The sequence below is a fragment of the Miscanthus floridulus genome, chromosome 11, assembly GCF_019320115.1.
Source record: "Miscanthus floridulus cultivar M001 chromosome 11, ASM1932011v1, whole genome shotgun sequence".
Lineage (NCBI taxonomy): Eukaryota > Viridiplantae > Streptophyta > Magnoliopsida > Poales > Poaceae > Miscanthus > Miscanthus floridulus.
In genome coordinates, this window is record NC_089590.1 from 8,947,314 (window position 1) to 8,955,412 (window position 8,099).

Consider the following 8,099-nt stretch of genomic DNA (forward strand, 5'->3'; position numbering starts at 1 on the left):
AGCTTTTAATACGTAATAACTGGTTGGAGCGAAATGTTTTTTCATCGAATGAACAAACTTTGAACTAGGATACTAAAAACTTCGTATTCCCAGCGCCATAACTTTTGCATTTCGGACCTAAAAACTTTGTGATTAAAAAACTTTCAACACAAATTTTTTTCTATAAGTGCTTGATTGAACCGATACAAGAAAATAAATAAAAAGATCCATAAAACATACATTCAAAGTAATCATTGCGCAAAAACCGATCGCACATGGAATTGAGTGCTTACTACATTTGTATAGTTTCATCAAGGAAAGATACAACGGTGAATGATCAAAACACATAAAAAATGCAGATTTCAAAAGACTAACATCTATTTACACACCATATTAGGTTGGAAAGTAAAAAGCAACTTATCAATCTAAAGACAATCATTTTTATTTGAGAAAGAGCACCAATTGCGAAACATGCTGCAAGTTCAGCACCATAAGTTTGCTGCAGTTTTCTGATCGCTTTTCTTCCCTAATCAACTAGTTTATCGTCTTCATACTTCAAATTTACCTGCAACTAGTAAAAGATAACAACATTGATAATTAAGGTATGAGAACGAAAATAAAGAAATTCAGGAACATTATTACTAACACATTAAAACTTTGTACTTTAAGATTTAAAACTTTGTAATTTCAAAGTTTATTTTAAAATTCTGAAACTTTATACTAGCACATTAAAACTTTTCATTTCAAGATTTAAAACATTGTAATTTCAAACATTACATTTTAAATTTAGGAACTTCATACTAGCAACTTTAAAACTTTGTATTTCAAGTTTTAAAACTTGTAAGTTTAAACTTTACGTTTTAAATTCGGAAACTATATACAAACATTACATTTTAAATTTAGAAACTTCACACTAGCACCTTTAAAACTTTGTAGTTCAAGTTTTAAAACTTGTAATTTCAAACTTTACATTTTAAATTCAAAAACTTTATACTAGCACATTTAAAACTTTCTACTTTAAGATTTTAAACTTTGTAATTTCAAATTTTACTTTTAAAATTCTAGAACTTTATACTAGCATATTTAAAACTTTATACTAGCACATTTAAATTTTGTATTTCAAGCTTTAAAACTTTGTAATTTTAAACTTTATATTTTAAATTCAGAAACTTCATACTAGCACATTTAAAACTTTGTATTTCAAGCTTTAAAACTTTGTAATTTCATTTTAAATTCAAAAACTTTATACTAGCACATTCAAAACTTTCTACTCTAAGATATAAAAATTTGTAATTTCAAATTTTATTTTTAAAATTCAGGAACTTTATACTAGCACATTTAAAACTTAATACTAGCACATTTAAAACTTTGTATTTCAAGCTTTAAAACTTTGTATTTTCAAACTTTACACTTTAAATTTAGGAACTTTATACTAACACATTTAAAACTTTCTACTTTAAGATTTAAAACTTTCTAATTTAAAACTTTATTTATAAAATTTACAAACTTTATACTAGCACGTTTAAAACTTTATACTAGCACATCTAAAACTTTATATTTCAAACATTAAAATTTTGTAATTTCAAATTTTATTTTTAAATTTCAAGAACTTTATACTAGCACATTTAAAACTTTGTATTTCAAGCTTCAAAAATGTTGTAATTTCAAACTTTATATTTTAAATTCAGAAAATTTATACTAGCATATTTAAAACTTTATACATTAATATCTAAAACTTTGTAATTTCAAACTATTTTTGAAATTCAGGAACTTTATACTAGCATGTTTTAAACTTTGTATTTCAAAGATTTAAAACTTTGTAATTTCAAATTTTACATTTTTAATTTAGGAACTTTATACTAGCGCATTTAAAACTTTCTACTTTAAGATTTAAAACTTTGTAATATCAAACTTTATTCTTAAAATTCAAGAACTTCAGACTAACACATTTAAAATTTTGTATTTCAAGCTTCGAAACTTTGTAATTTCTAACTTTACATTTGTATAGGGAATTAGAAAAATGAAGATCACCTCAACAGTTGTATGCTGCAACCTGCTTCATGTTGCATATGGATCAATTATTTCTAACCCTCGAAGACATTTACATTGAACCTAGACTGGTGGCTGCAACCTGCTACCTAATGCATAAGAGCATCAGTTTGGAGCAATCGCAGGTAGAAAGAGGTTGAAATGAAAGCCATGAATATACCTGATAAGCAGAGGTTTCTTAACTTCATCCAATGATTTTAATGCATTACAATAGATCAAATTATTGATTAGATCATCAATCCTCACGTGTGGCTCATGTGCTGTGTTGACCGAGAAAAAATAGTGCCATTTCAGTGCTATTTTTATATCCCAAGTTTTAACAAAATAGCTAGCCATTGAATCCTGAAAAATAATTGGCAAGGCACGCCACTTTTCATCCATAATGAGCCAAACTTTGTGCTCATCTAGACCAATGGTCCTGGGCGCTAAAATATTTTGCGCTATACTTCATTGGTCTCCAGATGCATAGCCTTAGAACTTTTCTATACATAATTGTTGCACCTGCACTTAAAATAAGCCAGACCATCAAGCAATGCCAAAATGTGACATCATACTGCAAAAAAGTAGTGTTGTATGTAAATACCTAAATGAGGAAGCGATGAATTGAATAGCAGTATGTCATTCTTTTCTCAAAGATTTCTCATAACAGAAAGCTAATGTGGAAGCACCAAAAGAGCAGTTAATAACATTTTCTCATATATCGAACAATAGAAAGCTAATGTGGAAGCTAATGTGGAAGCTAATGTGCAAACATCATAAGGCAAAGGTGCAGTTGGTGCTCGGTAAGTGTCAAGAGAGGATGTATCAAGATCTGTGTCAACTGCAACTATAGCAGAAGTTGGAGATGGTCCATCAAAGGCTAAAGACAAGGGTTCATTCTCCTCTAGATTTTGTCATGCTGAATAATGCAAAAGGAAAGTAAATTTTGCAGGACAAAAGATTAGATGCAAACACAAAGCTAGTGCTGAGTTAGCTTCAGTCATGTTCTTTTCTTTCTCCCTTTTTGCATATGGAAGTGACCATAACATAAGGTATATTAAAGCAACTGTGATATTATTGACAGAATCTGTATTTCTGATTACCGAGGACTGATAAGAACAACAGGGAGATTCACATTACAGGCAAAATAATTCCTTCTGTTGCATTAAAACTTCTATACAGCTGTTAAACTTCTAGCATTGTGAATTGTAAGACATGGTAGAAACCAGGTTGTCGTTGCAGTTAATGGTAAGAGTGCCAAAAATGCTTGCTGAGGATTGAGGGAATATTTTGACATGAAGAGTAAGACAAAAGCAGGTTTTTATTTTGGAATAAGGAAGACAAAGCAGGTTATACATACATAGATATGCACTGGTGCTCTATCTGACTCAGAAGCCCTTGATGAACAGCAGCAGCCACCCATTGTATCTCCTGAACGAAAAGCCTACTCCAAACTATCCTCTAGCTACTGTTAAAACCCAAAGTTATGTGTTCATATATGCTTACAAAGAGAAACCCGATGCTGATGCAAGAAGGATAAGAAATCATGTGATAAATAAATGGTGCAGAAAGAGGTTAACATGCAACAAAATCCAAGTAGTACTGCAACGGAGACGATTCTAAAAATATCACAGATTAAACTGCGGCCTAGTCGACTTTAGCAATGACTTCTATCCAGCCCACTTGAATGTATAGAGGCATGCAGACTGCAATCTCAAACTGATATCGGCCTAATCTATTTTTGAAAAGCTAAATCATCAAGTTTTCTCAAACATTTTTTTGAATCCTATAACATCAAATTTTATGAGAGGGGGTACATATTAAACTTGTGCACCTTGGTAAAAATAAAAGAGAGATAAATAATTCAGATGAAGCTTGTTTATAGAACAAGAGAAATTGGAGCGTAGCAACTAAAAAGAATTTGTAATCTGTATGGAGAAGTTTGATGAAATCTGTTATTTTAATAATTCATTTATGCATGAAAACCAATCGAATAAAAGAACACATTTCTGCATTAAGGATGTCTGACGAAGTAATTCGACAATTCATACCTGCAGAAATTAGACAATTCATACCACAAAAGAATTTGGAGTCTAGAGAATTCTATCCGCCCGCAGATCTACAGCCCCAGAGCAGACTGTAATTTCTACACACATAGAAGAAGCTAGTTAGTACCCATCCGTGGTGGTGACCACAAGCAATATGATTTGAAAACGAGCTGTCCAGGCAGGTACCTGAATCGAAGGGATAGAGTTGGTCAGTGGCATGCTTTCTGGAGAATCGACTTAGGTCCCTGTGATGAAAATGCGGCAGCCGCCCAGGCCGGCACGGCAGGGCGGCAAGTGGCGGCCCCTAGGCCCCAGGGGCAGGCCGCAGCCGGCAGCCGGCAGCCGCCCACCGGCTGGCCGCTGGCCTCGCTGCCGCCCGTCGGCATACGAAGGCCAGGAGCGGAGTGGCGGAGCACGCAGAGGGGCCGAGGGGGAGCCGCCGCTGCGCCGCGTTCGAATGGAGAGGAGAGCGCTAGCTGTCGCAGGCCGCTTGACGCCCTGACTGGATTCGACGACCGAGCGAGCAGCGGCGGCGGGATTTGGTGCCAGCTGACGAAACCCCAAACCCTAACCAATCCGCCGCCGCCGCGGAGTTGCGGGTGACAGGCGCGGACGAGCTGCGTCAAGTGTCGGCGGAGTGCACCAGTGGTGGTCGGGGGTGGGGCGGCGTAGGCAGATGGCGTAGCGCGGGCGCCGGGATCCGGTGGCGGAGGAGCCTCGAGCGACGGCGTGTCCCGGGGATGACGGAAAGGGAAAGAGAAGCAAATAAACGTAAGGCGCCTGACGGAAAGGGAAAGAGAAGCCAAAAGGTGAAAGCGCGCGTCGCTAGCGCCCGGAGCGCACGCGCGCTGAATAATAATTTGCCTAAATGCTAATTTAAGCGCGCGCGTTAGCGCCCTGCGCACCGCTCGCTGCCGTTCGATCTCCCAGCGGACACGGCCGTTCGATGCGCAGCGACAGGAAGAGGTGCAAACCGCTTGGTGGAGTCTACTGTCAAGCAGCACTGTTCGAATTTGGGGAGTCGCGCTCGTCATTTCCGCCCTCTCTCCTCTCTCTCTTCTGTCCGCCCCGTCACCGGCAACGTCGGAGATCCACGGCGGCGCAGCCCCCCGCCCTCCCCTGCGGGTGTCGCGCCAGTGCTCCCCGGCGGCAGCGCGACCCATCTCCGACGGCCGCGCAGCCCCCTTTCCTCTCGGCGTCGATGCAGGAGATCCGTGGCTACGCAGGCCCCCCATCCTCCCCTGCGGCTGCCGCGCCAGTGCTACTCGGCGGCCTGCGCGACCCATCTTCGACGGTCGAGCAGGCCTCGCGCCCTCCTGGATGCTGCGCAGGCCTCACCCCTTCCCAGCTGCTGCGGAGGCGCTCCTCGGCGGCCATGGTACCCTCCCAGACAGCCGGTCATGGTCCTAGGCCGACGGTCGTGCAACTGGGAGGTGCTCCACCAACCTGCATTGCTTCGCGCCTTTGCCTTGCAACTGATTTCGTCAACGAAATCGACTCTGATTTGGTTTGTTCCTCTTTCCCCTTTCTAATGCGTTTGTCCTTCTTACCAGTTTCAATGCATGTTGTTCTAGCTGTACACATTATGGCCGGGGGATCTGGCCTATACAAATCCCCGCCGGATCTACTATTGCAGGTGCAGTATTGGGCATTTGGACTTCAGATGCTACTGGTGCATATCCTACTACAGAGGGTTGGAATCTCCTACTACAGTGCAATGGTGAGTTTATTTTGGGATATCTCAGACCTAATTTCTGCAGATCTTGAGTATTAATGTGCACTAGGCATTAGGCATTAGGCATGTTCTTAGTTTTGTTAACTACACGCGTGCATTTGTGTGGTTCCTCTCTTTTTGTTAAGGTTGAATTATATTCAACCTATGGCTTCTCTGTATTTCTGAATGACTATGCATATGATGTAACACATGAGTCAGGTGGGGAGGGAAGGAGGCAGGGGCCTAAGCTAAGAATAGAATAGGCGGAAGAAGAGATAGCAAACACAACAAATTATGTTATCGGTTGGTGCAGCCGGTTTGGCGCTACTTGGTTCTTTTGCCAGCCCAAGCTACCAAGCCTAGAATTGCCCAGCCATGCTATGCAATGCATAGAGAGAATAACATGTAGTTTTTGGTTCCTCTCTGACCGGCCGTTAGAACATTCTGAACATCTACGCGGTTCCGATCCAGTGCCTGAAACTCGTGCTGCACTGGCTAAACAATTCCATGCTGCTTCCTTGGCCTGCATTGCATGCAAGTGCTGACCAAATGTGCATATATACAAGTTCATGCAACCACTGCCTCACTAACATTCCATGCTAGCTAGGCTGAACAATGAGTGTGCCTCTTGCCTGTACATGTTTTATGTACAACAAAAAGCTATTGTAAAACTGCAGCCACGAAAAGCTAAAGTGAACTCACCTTTGTTTCATTTGTTGAAATGGTTGCTGAAATTTTTTATTTGTAAAATAAGGATAAAGATTAAGTGTGCTCACTGTTGGATTGCCTTTTTGGTTTTATTTCATAAGTCTGACAAAGAGTGTTCTCTAAAAATGGTTCTCAACCTATGTACTATATATATTCAGACTTTATTTGTTCGTTACCATAAGACACCCACAACGCACATCATAATTGCTTTCTTTTTCATACATAAATACCTTGTGCATCATACTAAATTGCTAGTTTTGATTCCCACGTACCTGGCCCATCTTTAACTTGTCCCTCTAATTTGTTTCATTGTCGGGGTGTGTCACCCACTTGTGTGTCAATAGATTTCGTATATTGGGAATATCTTTCTCCTTGAAGTTGTATATTGTACGGCCATCCCAGTGCTCAGCATGCATGAGCATATGAAATCCACAATCATGGCTGCAATAACACAACGTGCAACACTTATTAGATTTAGCCAATGTATAGAATCTGCAGCACAAGAACCGGTTTTAATTTTCAACCTTCTTATTCGATTGTTTTGACACACCAATGTCTATAGCTTCGTAGTTCTCTATGTCTTTTTGTTTGAGTTTGGATAGTGTTTCCTCCATAGAGTTTTAATGCCCACCATGATGGTGTTGCAGCTTTTTCTTAGCATTTCGTCTCCCAAACTCCTCATCGAGTCCATTACCTCGAATCTTTTTCCCCTTAGGTTTAGAACCAGCAAGTAGTAGTGTCCCGCTGTGTCTGATCCATTGTTTCCTAAGGCCTCAAGCACAGGGAACATTACCTGTGTTGTTTTTGTTCATATCTCATTAGTAACACAACAAATCTGAATATTCTGAATTTTAGGAAAACATTCATATGTGAACACACCATCTGACAGTGGTCGAGGTTGTTATCAGCATGCTTGAATACGCGAGTCACCTGATTCCTACCAAGCTAACCCAATTGGTTGCACCGTTTGCTGAAAAATTATCCCATTCTCAGTATTATTCCAAGGGCACAACTTGTAATACTCCATGTACAATCATGCAAAAGTTTTAGGAACTCCACTTCCTCTTTTGGTATTCTAGCATGTGACCTTAGAAACTTAGCAAGCGATGGTTTGTCCACTAAGCTATGGTTGTGATCAGCAATAAATTGCTTCACAAACCACTTGTTTCCATTGAACTTGATCAACATCCTTGCTCTGCAGCTCGTGTACTTCATCTTCTCTCTTTTCCTCTTGATGGCAAGCACTTTGCCTTTTTCCCTTTTGGTTCATCCAAATCAGAACCACTACTTTGAGAGGTACCAAGCTCAACATCATCAACTTCGGTGATCTCTTCATCAACACCCTTGCTCTTTTTACCTTTGCCTTCCTTGTTGCACACAAACAAGACCTTGTCAAGTTCCTTTGTAATGGCTGACCTCCTAGACATTTTGGTTCTTATAGAGAAGCCCTTCCTTCTAGCATATTCATTGTAGCAAAGCCTAGCCTCTTCGATTGTATCAAACATCTTTCCAACATATGGCTCGTCGGGTGAAGAAATCACCGCTAGGAAATGTAAGTCAACATCACCAACATCAGCCTCTATAGCTTCTGTGACACCAATAGCTGCCACTGGTTCAACTTC

General features: G+C 39.9%; 1 long non-coding RNA gene across 6 annotated transcripts; it reads right to left on the reverse strand.

Annotated features, from left to right (window-relative positions):
• Window positions 1-239: 239 nt before the first annotated feature.
• LOC136492943 (uncharacterized) lies at window positions 240-4,885 on the reverse strand. Of its 6 annotated transcripts, XR_010768246.1 has the most exons (6): window positions 4,242-4,885; window positions 4,059-4,153; window positions 3,368-3,475; window positions 2,189-2,681; window positions 2,011-2,117; window positions 240-550 (listed from the first exon to the last, which is right to left on the reverse strand). It is a non-coding gene; the product is annotated as an uncharacterized lncRNA (long non-coding RNA). The 6 variants fall into 6 exon arrangements; XR_010768242.1 differs by having other exon boundaries at window positions 2,189-3,475; XR_010768244.1 differs by having other exon boundaries at window positions 3,368-4,153.
• Window positions 4,886-8,099: the final 3,214 nt, after the last annotated feature.